Below are 17,955 nucleotides of genomic sequence, written 5' to 3'. Positions count from 1 at the left end.
GGGAGGAAATAGCTAATCAAGCCTAATGCTTCCCCTCTCAGTCTATCTGAGAAACTCAGCGAGTGAAGAGGTCTGAGCTGATTGCTCTAGCTCAGCCACATGACTCTCACCGGCCAATAATCTAGGAACTTCTGCCATTTTGTAACAAAGCTGAGTTTTTCTGCTTGTGCACGTTTTCTGACTGATGTATCAAAAAGCACATTAATCTGAGCTTTGAAGATTTTGTAAGTAGTCCATTTTTTTAAAAAATTTACCAAATGTGAGGTCTTTTCCTATGCTGGGGGAAGCAGGGAACCTTGGAAAGGCCTGTTTTAAAAGTTTAACAGCCTATATGTCCATGCTTTATATATATATATATATATATATATATATATATATATATATATATATTCTGCATCAACAATTCTAGGGCACACCAAAGCTCATTCAAGGTCTGTCAAGCCTACCATTTTCCCTGTGACTGCTCATTGCCAAAGGCAGTCAGTAATGAAAATGTTTTTATGATCAGCCTCTGATTCGCCCAGAGGAACCCTTGGCTACCTCCCAAGAAACCCCCAGGTCCTAGAAACAGGGTAGCCACCAATGGTATTCCATCCACTGGTGAAAGGCATCCATTAAAGGAACAATTAGAAAAGTAATTTTTGATTATTCATCTTCTGCTGCAGCCGCCCCATGTTGTGAATTCTGCTCGGTGGGCGGCAGCGGTTAACCCCTTAGAATAAAGATCAGGGGAGAGGGCTGCAGGGGAAAGAGGTGTTTTGATTTTATGACGAGTATAGGGCCATCACTTTCTGCACTGCCTAGTCTGGTCCAGGTGTTCTGGCAAGCTCAGGGTTGGAGGACTTCAAACTACCCCACTTCTTAGTGAAAAATACCTCAGTTTTCTCCTGCTTTGAAATCTGATCTCCTGATTTGTTTTTGTTCAGTCCAACTTCATCTTCAGTATGGATTCCTATTTCCTAAACATGTTCTTGGGAGCTATGATAAACTTGTCATGTGAGCTGAGCTTCGTTGAATTCACAACTGCTTCTCTGGAAGCTTCTTGAGGGGGAAATGTTGTGGTGAACCAGATATTGCACACACCACCACAGTTTGCCATCCATGAGATAGTGAGAGAAAAATGAATGGACGTTAGGGGTCATCCTCTCATGCTTTGAAGGCTAAGGGGATGTGTCTGTACCGTATCTTTAAACCAGGCATGCCCAAACTCGGCCCTCCAGATGGTTCGGGACTACAATTCCCATTATCCCTGACCACTAGTCCTGTTAGCTAGGGATGATGGGGGTTGTAGTCCCAAAACATCTGGAGGGCCGAGTTTGGGGATGCCTGCTTTAAACTAAGCTGGTGTGGCCGTGAACATTGCCTTGATTTCACAGTGCCTGTCTGAAAACCATAGTGAAGCTGCTCCGAATATATTGGAGGTGGAAGAGAGAGAGAAAGAGAGAAAGATGCCTAGCTGAGAACTTTAAAACAGCTACAGCCTACAATATTGTCATAGCACATACAGTGGTACTTCGGGTTACGAACACCTCGGTTACAAATACTTTGGGTTACAGACTCTGATAACCCAGAAGTAGTACCTCGGGTTAAGAACTTTACCTCAGGATGAGAACAGAAATTGTGCGGCAGCAGCGGGAGGCCCCATTAGCTAAAGTGGTACCTCAGATTAAGAACGGTTTCAGGTTAAGAACGGACCTCCGGCACGGATTAAGTTTGTAACCTAAGGTGCCACTGTAATAAGAAGGGTTGGAGTGTGTTTGCTTTGCCAGAATTTCAGAATGAATGCACACCAATGTTTTGATATCTATGCTGAGGACTGATTCACATAATACTGTATATATTTGGGTGTATAGCTAAGATGTCTGAAACTAGCTGTAGTCCTGCAAATGTTACTGGACAACAACCCCCATGATTCCCAACCACTGGCCACAAGCCCCCCCCCCTTGCTTTAAGCATACATCTAAAAAAGGAAAAACGAAAGACTACATGTCAGCAGTGTACACATTTATCATACAGGTACATGAATCACAGGGCTAATATTGGCTACAAGTGCTGTTTAGGGTACACTCAGTGGCAAACCTGGTTTTGCTGCTGCATAATGTGTGAAACACCCTGTTTTTACTTTCATCATGGATCGCAAAGTAGAGCAGGGTGATGGATGCTTTGCAGGGAAGAAGTATTAACCTCTGACTCCCTTTCTGGCATAAGTTGTCTATGCATTGTGCTTCAAATACTTCACATTGATTTCAGTGAAATATACACACCTATGGAATATTTATATAGCAATTATGAACAAGGATCATGGTTGCTTTTCTGCCAAGCCCCACAACGACATGGCAATAATACCGCTCAGCATTTGACTAAATGATGACTTGTATACACAGCCGAGCTGTACACAGCTGAGCGCCAAAAATGGAATTATGCCTCCATTCTCAGGCTCATTTGTCAAACGTCAATACAACAATGGAGCTCCTGTTAAAGACTGAAATAGCTATAACTATTAACTTGTTAATAAGTGAAATAAACACTTACAGTGTTGCTTTGGGGAGCGAAAATGAAAGAAAGACAGTTGTGTGGGCCGTTTGTTATAATGTAGGAATAAATGTACATAATCACTTGTGCTTGATCACTAAAATATCTCTCCATCCCATGAACACAAACATGAGTCATACACATCTCTGCAAAGCAACTGGGATCACAATGTGTACTTATGGGAAAGCAGATCGTATTATTTACTGCATGAGATTTTGGCACCGCAAAATATATTGCTCCAATAATTCTCTTCCTTTTCCTTCTCTTTGCTGAACCCGATGGCTTATCTAACAGTAGCTATTTAGTGTGATAATGGCGTTTGACAGATTGGATACAAACACCATTGTCACACTCCACAGCTCCAGCAGGAAAGAGGCACTGAGGAGGGGTAGAGCTCTAGATTTCCAGAATTATAACCACAGGTACCTACAATAAAACAGAGAAAGGGAATATGTTTAAAGAGGTGAACATGAGAAATACTGTAGGTAGAAATCATTTCCATTGTGAATGCAAGCTGTTTGGCAAACTAGACTGTCAACAATTGATAAACCAATTGACTCCAACCTATAAATGTGGTTTGGCTGGAACCAATTTAGTCATGCTGAGCCCAGCCTAGTAGCTCATGGTAAATGAAGCAGAAGGAGACTCTAGAATCCTGGTCAATACAGTAGGCTGTCTGGCCCATTCACTTTTCCTAAAATATTTTTAAAAAATATTTTTAAAAAATTTTTTAATGACATTTTGTTTGTAAACTAAAATAGGCACAGCTTACTCGTTAAATCATAGCTATTGCTGAAGTCAGAGTAATAGAACTTACAATGGAAGAAACAACCAACCCTGCACTATAATTTCCCATTATATCAGCTTAATTATAACATATCATGCTTCAGAAACCGATAATATTCCAACTGAGCAATAGAAAGAAAATGCGGCAGTGTGGACTGCTCCCGTCTTTTTTTTGCTCTAGATCAGGCTTCCTCAGCCTGGGCCCTCCATATGTTTTTTGGCCTACAACTCCCATGATCCCTAGCTAGCAGGACCAGTGGTCAGGGATGATGGGAATTGTAGTCTCAAAACATCTGGAGGGCCGAGGTTGAGGAAGCCTGCTCTAGATAAACCCAGGATTTATCTCCCTGATTCCGATCCCATACATGTTGCTCATGTCCCTTAGGGCAACATTCACCCCTGCCCTCTCTCTTGCCTTTGATGGGTTGTTCTTTAATGAGAGATGTGGTGGGCTGAACCAGTGATACTTTGAAAGCACTTTGAAGAAAATATCCTTAAATTCCCAGCTCCTAAACAGCTGTAGGTTGAGTGAAGATTAAGGAGAGCACAAATCTCGCATGGGTATGAATGTCAAATACTGTTGTTGTTGCTGCTGCTGCTGCTGCTGCTGTTATTGTTGTTACTGTTGTTGTTTTAAACTACCCAAATGAGTAGATCAGGCTTTCTCAACCTTGAGTCCCCAGATGTTGTTGGACTACAACTCCCATCATCCCTAGGTAGCAGGACCAGTGGTCAGGGATGATGGGAGTTGTAGTCCAACAACATGTGGGGACCTAAGGTTGAGAAAAGCTGGAGTAGGACCAGAGGGAAGAGTCAGTGGAAGAAGATTGGAAGAAATTTAAAGAGTATTTACAGAAATATTGTAAAATTAATGAATTTTAGAATAATGTTGGATTAAAATTAAGAGATTTCTAGCTGTAATGAGTTAAAAGAATATGAAAAAAAAATGGGTTTATAAAAGTAAAATATTAAGAACGTAACAATTTAAGAATAAGGACTTGGGTAGAATAAAGAGGGAAACAAATTGCTGAGTTAATAAAGTGAATTGGAATACAAAAAAGAGAGGTATGAGGAGGTCCAAGAAACAAGTAAATGAAAAATAATGTGATGGAAAGATTTTTTTTTCTTTTTCTGTTTGTTTTTATTTTTTGTAATGTAAAAATCTTAATAAAAATCTTAAAAAAAAAAAAGAGAAAAGCTGGAGTAGGTAGTGGGACAGATTCAGAATGCAGCCTGGAGGGCCTGGGGCTAAGCAAGATGAGTCAGGTACTGAGATGGGAGATAAATGTGAACCTTCCTAATTAGTGATCCCTGAAACAATATGTGAACTGAAATGCCACTATCCTTCGGAATTTGCTCTTTTCCGAATTATGTGACACATTTTCCAACCATATAATGTCTTCTGAAATGGAAATATTAGATGAAAATGTGCCTAAAGATACACCAGTTTGCAAAAAACAAAACAAAACACAAAACATTAGGGAAGATGGCATCTATAAATGGGTATATTTGGAGAGAGGTGGAGGAAATTTCATCACAAACTGATGTAGAAGTGTAGCAAACTAAAAAAAAGAGAGAAATTGAGAGAATCTGAAACTGACAGATTTGTTCATACGTAATGGGACCTACCAGCCATTCAGGTGATGCGATTGGTGACCTTGCTGGTCACAGCAACACACTATTAGCTGATTTAAAACCCTACATCGGGCACCAGCCCGATTCGAAGTCTTCCTTAGTTCAACATAGCGTGGCAGAAACGCAGTTGGCACTCAGGCCTGGATTATTTCACATGCCCTAAGCTGTGGCATTGAGTTGAGTATATTGCATCGTTTGTGGCATCACACCCTGAAAACTCAGCTGGTGCAGCAAACTCCGAGGGCACCTGTTGCACCTGAAGTGTGTAGAATTTTGGCTCCATGATAGGGTACCCCTGTTCATTCCTTTGCCACCATTTTGGGGGATGGAAGGAAGATGCAGGGCAAAATACTGTGCATTACCATGTTGCATACAAATATCATCTTTCATGTTACCTGGAAGAGAACTTGCTTTTTTCTCAAAGATAAAGGAACTGCTTGCTTGTTGAACTCTTGCGTCTTAATACCAAAGTGGGTTACGATCCATAAAATCACAGATGCATTGTGGGGTTTCTCTTGACATGGCTTTGTGGAGAAGTCAAGCCTTGGTTCTTGACGCACGCTGTTGCAAATAGGAAAGGAAAAGGAAGTCGGAAGATTGGAGATAAGTATACCAGTGTCAGAGCTCCCCCGCCCTTTCTCCTTCACCCCCACCAGAATCGTGTTTCGCTCTAATTTCAAAAGCCCCTTTGAAGAGAAAGAGAGAAAGATTTAACTAACCTGATTAAAGTGGCACTGTGGATGTAAGGCTATTTTGTAAAAATGATTAGTTTTCAGAAGGAACAGGCATTTCATTTTCCTAAGTGCCCATTTTTTGTTCCTTCCCTAATGAAGGAAAACAATAAAAAAGAGAGGTGTTTGTCAGCCTTCGATAAATGAAATGGAAAAGCTTGTCAAGGTGAGCAACTTGTTGGGGAAAGTGAAAGCCAATTTTCCCTTATGATACAGCAGGTTTGGCGTGCAGAATTCCATAGCGGGAAGGGGACGGCTTTTTCTGTTTTTTGTTGGAATGCTTCTGAAACAAAGATAATCGGGAACAGACACATGATTCTTTGCAATCTGGACAACCTTTGTGTTACCAACACCAGCAAGGGTTCAGCTCCAACCACACATTTTCCTCTTTGTGTAACTGGGCGGGGGGAACTTTTGCCAACTCACACCCAATATAGTACGTACTGGGGAAAAGTCAGAATCAAAGGTCTGGGGGTGAATCTGTAGTTTGAGGGTAGAGAGGAGATTCATGCAGAAGACCCTATGGTAAATCTGCTTTAAAAAAATAATGATCACATAGCTAATGACCTGGAGGGCCCCTGCCTGGGTTCAGTGGACAAATAGCCTGATCTGGTGCAAGGGGCTTCTCCCTACGATCTGTCCTCCATGTATGTTGATAGCACTGGATGTAACTGACTGGGATGTGGACCCACTGAACTGCATCCAAAACTGGGGCCAGACATGATAGGGGCAGCCCCAGTCACATGCCTAGTGGGATCTGATGCTAACGTCAGAATGTGCACACAGCTGAGGGGAGCCAACAGAGTTGGCCCAAAGCATTGTGTTGCCTGAGAAGAATGAGATGGCACCTTCATTCCATTTATGGAACCAGAATAGACTGGCCTTGAAATCTTACTTCAACTCCGGGGATGGGGTAACTGAGGGCTAACTTAAGAGGGCACAGGATAGGCTGCCTGAGCGTCAACATCTCTCTGCTGCTCCCCCACGCCTTCAACATCTGCCACCTGAGACAGCCTCCTCATTCCTGCCTAACAGTAGGGCTGGCCCTGAGAGCCGGGCCCTAACCATTCTGCTGCTTCCCCTTGCCACTATCTACCTCATATCACACATTTTTTCTCTCTGCTTGTAAGTACTGGAACCAGGCTGAGAGTAATGCGCTTGCTGCAAAGGAAGAGGGAACAGTAAGTGTGGCTGTCTCCATCATGGCTAGTTTTAGCCTCATTTTTGACTTCCCCAGCTTGATGTTTTGACAACCACACCACAGATGGTAAACGTATTTATGTAAGTCACAGAAAGGCTGCTGCAGAGGCAGTATGAAGCAATGTCTGCTGAGGAGGCCTCAAGGGAGCGTGACACAGCCATCGCTACCACTGTGGCAGCAGGCAATGCATTCCTTGGAGGCTGGATCTACTGCCCCTGTGGATCCTGCCACCCAAGGCAGTCGCCTCACCTTGCCTCATGGGTGGGCAAGCCCTGGCTCTGCCTCCATAGCTGGAGGCAGTTGGATATCTGTTGTTGCCAACTGCACAAATCCTGCTTGTGGTTTCCCAAGACATCGGGTTGGCTGGCCACTGTCAGAACAGGGCACTGGACCAGATGGGCCATTGGCCTGACCCAGTAGGCTCTTATTATGTTCTTAAGAGGAAAAGCTTCCCTCTGGCCTTGTTCTCTGCTGCTCAGAGTTGCAGTCTAGAGAGCCTGGCCTTGCATTGTCTTTCTGCTAAGCTTTCTGTCTGCGCAGTCATCTAAATGTGCACCCAACCACAAACCTTCTACTTCATTAAGGGACTATTGTTGTCATGCAAATTGGTGCTTTTCAAACTATGACGTGGCGGGTTAGCAATTCCCCAGCCCCAGTGTGCCAGGGACAGGTACCATATGTGGTCCTTAAAGCATCCCACCCAACCTGGGTTATAATGGAATCACCACAGTCCAGCAGCCAATGGCTCATGGAAAGGCGCCTGTCTGTGAACCACCACTTTGAGTAGCACTGAGGTAAATCATGGTTCACCTTATGAAAGAACAATTATTGTTGTAATGACTTTAAAAAAAAAAAGAGGCATTGTGCAGAATATATTAAAATACAGGCCCAGCCCAATGGGCTTGCTACCTAATTTAGACAGAAATAAAATTTAAAAAGAAAAATTAAAAACTAAGAATTGGATGAGAAGGCATATTATCTCACATAGAATTGGAAGGGACACCAAGAGTCAACTAGTTTAACCCCCACAATGCAAGAATCTAAACATGCAGTCCCCCATCCAACTTGATGGGACCCTGCTTAGCTTTGCAAACGTGTGAGCAGTTTTACTGCTGAACCACTAAAAGTGCGCCTTATACATAGCCAGTGGCTCTCCTGAGTTTTAGGGAGGGTTCTCTCCCAGCCCTTCATGCAGATGTCGGGGATCAAATTTGGGAACTTCTACAAGCAAAGCAGATGCTTCACCACTGAGCTACAGTACACACACACACACACACACACACACACACACACAATAGCTGAAATAAATTAGTCTTGAGGCTTTTTTTTTTTTAAGTGTAAGATAAGCGGTTTGATGAATATCAGTGAGTATAAAGAGTTCCACAGAAAAGGATAAAGGATAGGAAAAGGTCAAGGGCATGGAACAGAAGAAAAGGTTTAACTAGCTTTAACTAGCGACAGTGAACCAGAGGAATGCGCAGGCAGAGGAGGCAATTATAGTGGGACCAGAGATGAGAGATAAACTGGAGAATAAATACAGCTGAATGGAAAAGGACAATATAAAACCTGACATACTAAAAGGAAAACGTAAATAGTGAAGTGGGATCAAAATTAGAGCAACATGACTGAATTTAGACATATGCCTCTCCTCCAGATGTCAAAGGCAACCCAGAGCAGAGACTCACTAGATTTCATGTTAAATCCCCATGGGATAGCGAGGCTTTCTGGGTATCTGGTGTGGCCTGAAACTTACTCCAGAATCCCCATGAAGTGATGGGGGATTCTGCAGAAGCGATTCCTTAACAGCCAAATCTAAGCGGAAAGATATTTTTCTAGAGATTTTCCTAAGGCCTCATCTGCACCATACATTTAAAGCAGTATCATACCACTTTAAACAGTCCTGGCTGCCCCCAAAGAATCCTGGGAACTGTAGTATGCTAAGGGTGAACTGTAGTCTGATAAGGGTCCGTATAGTTAAAGCTATGGTTTCCCCAGTAGTGATGTATGGAAGTGAGACCTGGACCATAAAGAAGGCTGATCGCCGAAGAAGTGATGCTTTTGAATTATGGTGCTGGAGGAGACTCTTGAGAGTCCCATGGACTGCAAGAAGATCAAACCTCTCCATTCTTAAGGAAATCAGCCCTGAGTGCTCACTGGAAGGACAGATCCTGAAGCTGAGGCTCCAATACTTTGGCCACCTTATGAGAAGAGAAGACTCCCTGGAAAAGAACCTAATGTTGGGAAAGATGGAGGGCACAAGGAGAAGGGGACGACAGAGGACGAGATGGTGGGACAGTGTTCTCGAAGCTACCAGCATGAGTTTGACCAAATTGCAGGAGGCAGTGGAAGACAGGAGTGCCTGGCGTGCTCTGGTCCTGGGGGTCACGAAGAGTCGGACACGACTAAACGACTAAACAACAACAACAAGGGTGATTTGGTTGTTAGGAGGCCCGTATTCAATGAACAGAGCTACAATTCTCAAGAGTGCTTTAACAAGCAATCTCTCTTCTCGGGGAACTCTGATGAGGCCTGAGAAGTAAATGATTGGAAACCATTGCAAAGAGGCCATTCAGCATTTTCACAGGAAAGCACTGTTGTCAAGTGAGCTAGAGTAGAGCTCCAGTTTGCACCAGTAAACAACACTCACACTGGGAAAACACAGTCCCTGTAAATCTGGTAAAAGTGGGAGGTATGAAAGACTGAGTTATCTTGAGGGCCAAACTAAACGTTCGCTTAAATGTACAGGATGCATTTAATTTTATTTCTTTATTTAATGCATTTATACCCTGCTTTTCACTGTAAAAATTCCTTGGTAGCACGAAGAAAGCTGTTTTGCCAGTGAAAATATTTTTGCTTGTGCAATGGAACGTTTCCCCACTCTCCTCCTCCTCCTCCTCCAGGCACCCTAAATCTGTTCTAGAGTTTCCCTCAACCCTCCGGAGTAGATCCGGGTAGAGTTCAGTTCACGCACAGAGGCAGAAGAGGAAAGTCCCACTGTGGCAGTGGAAATCCTTGCTTGGTGATGGGATACATTAACAGGATACTGTACTATGGGAAGAATTCAATGCAGCGCTAAGGAGATTGCTCTATCGGTGCAAGAATTTCTGCTTGCCTGATAGAATTAGCTCACCTCTCCTCCAGATGCATGCTATTCTAGGGTTCCCCCCCAACCCAATTTGGAGGGATACAGAGAAAAGAGGGGTGGGGGAAGCCCAATTGCAGTAGCAGAAATCCTTGCACAGGCTTCTGCTACTGCGACTGATTAGCTGAGTCTGACCCTAAATGTCTCAAAGTACTTTGTATGGGTAAATGGGTAGATGGGTAGATGATGGTGGTGGTGGTGGTTCTTATGGAGAAGTCGGTGAGCAAGGAATGGTAGCTTGCATTCCCACCAACCCCCACCTTGACTGGTTTGCCCCCACTCCTTGTCCACACAGATAGGAAGGAACCTTAGAAAAAGCCCCATTAGCACCAATGGAGACTCCTTTCCAAGGTTCCCAGTCATGTTGTGTGTGGTGTGTGAGAGAGAACTAATCTCCAGTCCACTCATGGTAGAGTGAAGAGATAAGGATCCACTGCCCACATGTTACCTTCATAGTAAGAATCACCCCTCTGCACCTATAAGCAATTGAAGATGAACGAGCAAAATTCAGCAAACGTCTAGTTTGAGAGGTGAGAAAATGGACCAGCAATGTGGCAAGCCTAGTTGGGAATGGGGGGTTGAGGGAGAGCTCAACTTCCACCCTCCCCACAGCGTTATCAAGGACTCGTCATAGTATAGCAATTACTCGGAGGGAAACAGAAAACGAACAGCAGAGAAATATTGGTTCCTAGGGTTTGTCATTCTTTCCAAACCTCATGGTTATTAGACGTGGAGGTGACAAGACGGCTGCTTGCTAGCAGAAGGGAGGAGAGAGCTGCTGAGGCCTGCTGGTAGCCCCATGGCAACGAATGCCCCCTACGTCCCCTGGCATCCCCTTTGGTGGATTTCATGGTTGAAGGATGGTGTGGGAGCGACGTGAAAGCAATTGCTGAAAACCAGCAAAGGAAAATATCAGCGAGGAACAATTGCGTAGCTGACTGCGCTCCACGCAGGGGAAAGGATTTGAAGAAAGCTGTTGTCGTTTATATAAATCTAATATACTCCCTGATAAAAACCCAATCGTGCTTATTATTAGCATCGTTATTTTGTCAATTTTCAACTAGCTTTTGTTCTCAGGGCTCACTGGAGCTAATAGCAGGAATGCTTCCTCTCCAAAAACTGCACATTCAGAGTTAGTTAAAATATTAAAATTTGGCAGCCAGCTTGATGGAGTGGGGGAGTTGCTGAAAACTCACAAAGCGCCCTGCCTTCTCGTCTGTCTGCTGAGAAAACAGCAACTTGCGGTTTTGCATCTTGCGGGTGAAGAGCTGTGATTCTGGGTAACAGCTCTGATGTTAACATGGCCCATGCAAGTGGGCCACTGGAATGAGCTGTCTTTCTTCTTCAAAGTCAGCGTAACAACACTATTTATGGGAGGAAAGCTTTGAAAAGTATTTGAGGATATGATCGCGGTTGCCACTAATGGTGCATACCTCTCGGTACCATCTACCCATCAGTTTGAACCCCTCATTCCTTTTTAATGAAACACGTGAAAGTGATTTCACTTACCGTCCTGTGGGATTGCAGCATGATCTTATTTTTGTCTTGTGCTTTAAAGCTCCTTTGCTTTTGCTTTTTTCTCAAATGCTGAACGCTGTTGTTCTGCCTATACGGTTTACTAGACGAGGCATTCAGAGCATCTGTTCCCCAAACTGGCTCCCCCTTGGCCTTTATGGGATCCGGAGTTTTTAAGTAAACAACCCGGCCTGATAAGTCACATTAAAATATTGATCCATGTGGGACGGCTTTCACTCCTCTGCATGGCCGAGGGTGGTTTGCTTGGACGTAGTAAGCCAAGGGGGGGCGGGAAGGGGGGGTAACTATAAGTTATTTATCATCTTTGGGATAAATAACTCTGGGACAGAGTTGTAGTGAGAAAGCAGAATTGGGGGCTAAGAGAAGGGAATTGTTAGATTATGCCAGACCTACTGAAAAAAGGTTAGAGTATTCTGAAGGTTAGAGTATTTGGAATTCTCTTTCTGTGTTGGTTGTTTGATAATTGTTTGTAAATTTCAAAATCTGAAAAAAACCCCTAAATAAAATACAGTACGGGAAAAAGAAAGAAAAAAGGTTAGAGTATGTCAATGCAACCACATACAGTGATACCTCAGGTTAAGTACTTAATTCGTTCCAGAGGTCCATACTTAACCTGAAACTGTTCTTAACCTGAAGCACCACTTTAGCTAATGGGGCCTCCCACTGCTGCCGCACCGCCGGAGCACGATTTCTGTTCTTATCCTGAAGCAAAGTTTTTAACCTGAAGCACTATTTCTGGGTTAGCAGAGTGTGTAACCTGAAGCGTATGTAACCTGAAGCATATGTAACCCGAGGTACCACTGTACAAGGCAGGGATAATCCCAGAGGCCTTGTTCTGTAACACAGCAGATAAGACAGTAAAACTGTTTTCTGGGCCATACCAGTTAGACTGCAGGTAGGGGCAAATATGACTGAAAACTCCTCCATATAAAAAAACTCTCCATATAGTAAGCAAGCACATCGGGGAAAGAGTTATTGTAAATAACTCATTTACTAAATGTGCTTGGAGTGCTATGTACAGTGAACTTCCATCTGAGCCTTCACCTACAGATGGAAGTTTTTCCATCCCAAGGGCTGTTTGTGAGGACCAGGCTCAAATTCCACTGAAATCCATGGATGTTAGTCACAACCATATCCCAGTTTCATGGTTGGAATGGGATGTCCAGCCCAAACTTGCACCTTTACTTGAGAACACACCTGACCGAGTCAAATGGGACTTCCTTCAAATGCGATATAGCTCTGCAGCCAGTGGCTGGCATTAAAATAGTGCCAGAGTCAATTCTAGCGCTACACAGAGTAGTGGTCAAGACTGACTAGGGCTTATGAATTTCAATGTTATTTGAGTTCTTTGTTACTCAGAAAAGATAACACACTGTATCAAACCCTGAGATGAAGGGCAGTATACAAATTTAATAAATAATGATTTCATTACTGTGGGTTATGTTCATCTAAACCAGCAGGCTTTGGGGAACTGACTGCTTTTGATGAAAGGGCTGGTGCCTTGCTGTTTTTATTGTAATTATCTGTATGTTTTAAGCAGATTTTATATATGTATATAGTTTTAATTCTATTAATGTTTAAGTGTTTTTAATGATGGTTTTTTCCCCTATGTTTTTAGCATTCATAGGGCGGCTTATTATTGGTTTTCCTGACAATTGTGTTATTTGCAAACCGATTTTTTTCCCCTGGAAGGAAATAACACAGAGATGAGTGCTAAGCTTGCTGTCTAGTCTTCTAGAAGCGGCCTTTATGTTCCATGAAAGCACACATACAATGCAGAAATTAACAGATAGGGAGACATCAGGAAAGCGGAATAATCTGTCATGTGAATGCAGCCTACCAGAGTTATGCAGCCAAATAGATTTGAAACAGCTGAGGAACTGAGAGCAAAGAACAAAAATAGCAGAGAGGGAACAACAGACCAGGGGAAGAAGAGATGTTGAGCAGCATCAATATAATACAAATAATTTATGGCTTTTTTCTTTGCAATAGCTTGTTCACCAGCAACAAATGTGCTACTTTTGAAGCAGAATTGAAACCAGGGGGTTATTTGGAGTGGATGCACCCCTAACTTACACTTACCCTCGTTTGAGTGATTTGTCACTGGTGATCTTTTTGTTCTGTGCCCTTTATTTTCCTTGTTAATAATTTCCCTGTGTGAGTTCACAGTGATATAGCATCTCGCCTTTGGTCGCTTGCCCACCTTGTTGCTACAGATGATACTTTTGAAGACTTGTGCAATGAAAATTTTGCAAAGGGTATGGATTTCCCACATCGCATGCAGCTGCCAACCCGAAATTTAGGGTTGCAAAAGTTGTGTGTTCCCAGCTTGACCCAGTTCTTTGGAAGGTCATGCCAAGTAATTTTGAAACAATAGTCCAGATTCCATGAATTCACTTGCCTGCTTGCCAGCAGCCACTACCTCTCAGTCGTCTGGCCAATGCTTGGACTCACATGTGAATGCACATCACTCAGGAAAGGAAGGGGGTCAGTACTGACCACATATAGAAGCTTGGATACTAAGCCAAGACAAAACTTCTGCCTGATGGGTTTCTGGTGGTATTGAATGAATCAGAAGAGAAAGGTCACAAAGAGTGATGCTGAAGTATCATCATGGGGTTTCAAGGGTGAAAGGAATCTTTCAAAGTTATGCTTGGTTATCAACCCTTGCACAGATAAGAGTTGGTTATTCTTAAACCCCATTCAACAAACATAAACCAAGAGAGTCAGGGGATTTTCCATTGCACCAACTGGTTTTTGAAATGCAGGAAGCAAGTTTTTGAGGAACAAAGAGCAAGTTGAAAACGGATGTGGACTGAGAATAGGGTGACTTGCCCATCTCTGCCACAGGCCCACCAGAGTCATTGACCCTAATATGTCATGGATTGTGCTTAGTTGCATATGATTAAAAGAATATAAGAAGGTTCTGCTGGACCATAAAAAATATAAGAAGGTTCTGCTGGACCAGGCCAGTGGCCCATCTAGTCCTGCATCCCGTTTTCACAGTAGCCCACCAGATGCCTATGGGAAGCTCATAAGCAAGATCTGAGCACAACAACAATCTCCACTTCTATGGTTTCCAGCAAAGCGGGTTCTCCTTCATGGAGAGCACGTGTTGTGGTGGGAGCAACCATGACATCCCCTGTTGCTGGGCAGGTTAGTTTGGATGGCCACGAATTTGATTGGACACCTTCAGTTATTGCTGGGGAAAAGTTATTGTTGCAATTTTATTTGATTGCTGGGGGTCCTATATATGTTCCCTGTGCGCAGCGTTGAGCTTCCTCTTTTCGCTGCGCACATCAGATTACCCGCCCACCCTCCCTTTATTTAGGGTTTGTTTGTGCTGACCTTGCTATGCCTGTCATGGGGTCGTCTGCTTTTGGGCAGGGGCCTGGTAGGAATTTTACCATTTGGCTGATTGGCTGGTGCCATTTGGTTTTTGCCTACCCATCGTCACAACTTGTAAGGTTGCGGTTAGGCATTGGTTAATTTTTGGTTGGTGGAGGGGATGTGGTTGGCTGTGCCTGCACCTCCAATGCTGCTGCTGCAAGGGTATTCCGTTAAAGGAATCCAGGGGCTTGCCATGCTTTTGTCTGACTCCCTGGCAAAGGGCTAGGGCCACGCAAGAGCCCCTGGGAGCATTTGGGGAGAGGTGAGAGCCTGGCGCCCAGCTTTAATCTCTCCCCAAAATTGTTTACCCTTACTGACTTCCGCAGGGGTGCGGTTGTCAGTTCTGTTCCTACCTCCAAGTGGGAACAGATAGTTGTTAACCAATGCCTAAGCAACCACTCACATACTGTAATTCAATAAAGTTGTGGCCAAAATTATGCCAAAAACCAAAACAAAAATGATGTGTGAACCGTGTTTTTATTCGGGGGTGTCTTGGGGGTCTTCGACACGCAACCAGTATTTATGGACCACAATTAGAGTGAAAGTAACTGAATTAGTGAAAGTAAGGTACACCAATTCATTATATTCAGGAGAAATTGCTTGCAAAAATGTGTGTATTAGGAGACTAACTACTGCTTTATTATTTATTTGCCACCCATCTGTGTTGCCCCAGCCTCTCAGGGCGACTTCCAGCAAAATATAAAAACACCATAAAACATCAAGCATTAAAAACTTCCCTATACAGGGCTGCCTTCAGATGTTGTTTTCTACAAGTCAGAGGATGTTACACGGGGCAGGCACCACTACTGAGAAGGCCTGGTTCCCTGTAACTTCACTTCTTGCAGTGAGGGAACCGCCAGAAGACCATCAGAGCTGGACCTCAGTGTCTGGGCTGGATGAAGGGGATGGAGACACTCCTTCAGGTATATTGCACACTTAAATGCTGATGACTTTTCATGAGGACTTTAAAAAAAATTAAAAATCACAAAATCATGGATCTGTGGTGAACTGACTGGGAAAATGAGCAATGGAGAGAAACAAAAATGAACAGATTTCTCCATTCCTGCTTTAGAGGACATGTGGAGAAAAGCTTCCTTTGAATTTTCTCCAGCCTGGTTGCCCAGTCTTACAGCTCTGGTTACTGAAGAGTGACTCTGTGCTTTGCTCAGAGATCCTCTCTGTTATAGATGAAAGGACTCGAATTGGCTCTGCAGTGGAGCTAATTTTCCCCAGACACTAAGCCAGAGGTATGCTGTGTTTCTGCAGATGTTGTTGGACTCCAACTCCTATCAGTCCAAGTCAGCATGGCCAGTGATTATGGATGATTGGAGTTCAAGTCCAACAACATCTGGAGAAACACAGCATACCCATCAACATTTGTCTGATGAAAATAGGTGAAGTATACTCGGGAGTCGAGTGTGGATTTCATGCTCATAGTAGTGAGGAATGCCAATTCCCCCGAAATGTCTGCTTTATATATATTATTTACACAATGGGCCCCACATGATTGGCTAATTCCAGGATTCTCCTGTAGGCCAATCAGGTTGCGGATTCACTTCCACCTGGAGTTGGATTGGGTGGCTCCTGTGGACCAATCAGACTGCTGCATTCTGGATCCTTTTGTTCTAGGACCAATCAGACTGCTGCATTTTGGATCCCATTCAACTCAGTACATAACAATAGGGATGTTCTGTTCCATTATTATTATTATTATAATTAATACCCCATCTGTCTGACTGGGTTGTCGCAGGCACTCTAGGCAGCTTCCAATATATAAAAACATAATGAAACATTAAAAAACTTCCCTATACAGGGCTGTCTTCAGATGTCTTCTAAAGGCTGTATAGTTACTTATCTCCTTGGCTTGGAGGTCACATAAGTCCATACCCTCCAACATTTCTCCAATGAAGATAGGGACATTCTAAGGAAAATCGGGACATTCTGGGATCAAATCAGAAACTGGGATGGCTTCTGTATATCTGGGACTGTCCCTGGAAAATAGGGACACTTAGAGGGTCTGCCACAAGTTTCCTGTACTAGGCTGCATGGACTTTTTTCTTCTTGATGTCCCAGTTAACTAAAGTTATTTTGACAAGACTCATTGAAAGGAAATGAACTTATGATAGTCATGAATAACAAGGCTTAGGGACCAGTTAATTTTTTATTGTGTACAGGCTGTACCATCTATAATTGTGGCTTCAGGGACCTGTGAACATCACACCTAGTACAGGCTGCATCACCTATAATCTTGGCTTCCTATTATATCATATGGAAGAAGCCTTTAAACTGCTAAAGGCATAAAAATCCTGAACTATCTTTTCGTGTGGCTGAGAGAGCATAACAATGCATCATTATTTCCAGAGCACTTAACGTGCACTAGGCATGAAAATGTGAAGACAATTCATACCAAATCCCTGACCACACTTACTAATAAAGTTTGAGACAGTAGGCGTCAGAGAGGGAACAGAAAGAGACTATGTCAGAGTTGAGGAGAAGGGAATAAAACCGGAACGAAGAAAAGCTGCAAACCAATTACAATCCTATGCGTGTTCCCTCAGAAAGAAGCCCCGATGTTCTTTTTGAGAAGAAAAATAATCTACCCGTCTGAAGTACCTTAATGTCCAGCAGATAAACCCATTTGTCAGCTGGTGAGGAGAGGCAGTAACGTGCCTGTCTTGTGCCTAGATGAATTAAATTGCCTTTGTCCTGTGGTTCCTAAACTTCCTTCCCTCAGGGAAATTGCATCCATTTTGATGTCAAGGAATACCTCTGAGCCAGCGGCAGTCACCCTGCCTCTTGAAGATGGGGACACTGTAGTATGTTTTTAATTTTTAAAAATAATAATAAGTTATATTATTTATAATAAATACTACTTGCAATATGCCCGCCCTGTGGAACGCCCTTCCATCAGATGTCAAAGTGATACACAACTACCTGACATTTAGAAGACATCTGAAGGGATGTTTTTAATGTGTGACATTTTAATGTATTTTTAATCTTTG

At 43.3% G+C, this 17,955-nt stretch overlaps 1 long non-coding RNA gene across 1 annotated transcript; it reads right to left on the bottom strand.

The window, feature by feature from the left end:
* Nucleotides 1-1,989: 1,989 nt before the first annotated feature.
* LOC310744501 lies at nucleotides 1,990-11,693 on the bottom strand. The gene is made up of 3 exons (XR_014539573.1): nucleotides 11,537-11,693; nucleotides 5,349-5,514; nucleotides 1,990-2,958 (listed from the first exon to the last, which is right to left on the bottom strand). It is a non-coding gene; the product is annotated as an uncharacterized lncRNA (long non-coding RNA).
* Between the last annotated feature and the right edge of the window lie 6,262 nt (nucleotides 11,694-17,955).

The sequence above is a fragment of the Podarcis filfolensis genome (assembly GCF_964270895.1).
Source record: "Podarcis filfolensis genome assembly, chromosome: 11".
In the NCBI taxonomy this organism is placed as follows: domain Eukaryota; kingdom Metazoa; phylum Chordata; class Lepidosauria; order Squamata; family Lacertidae; genus Podarcis; species Podarcis filfolensis.
The sequence above is the reverse complement of the archived record's forward strand: the minus strand, read 5'-3'. Positions and strand labels throughout refer to the sequence as shown.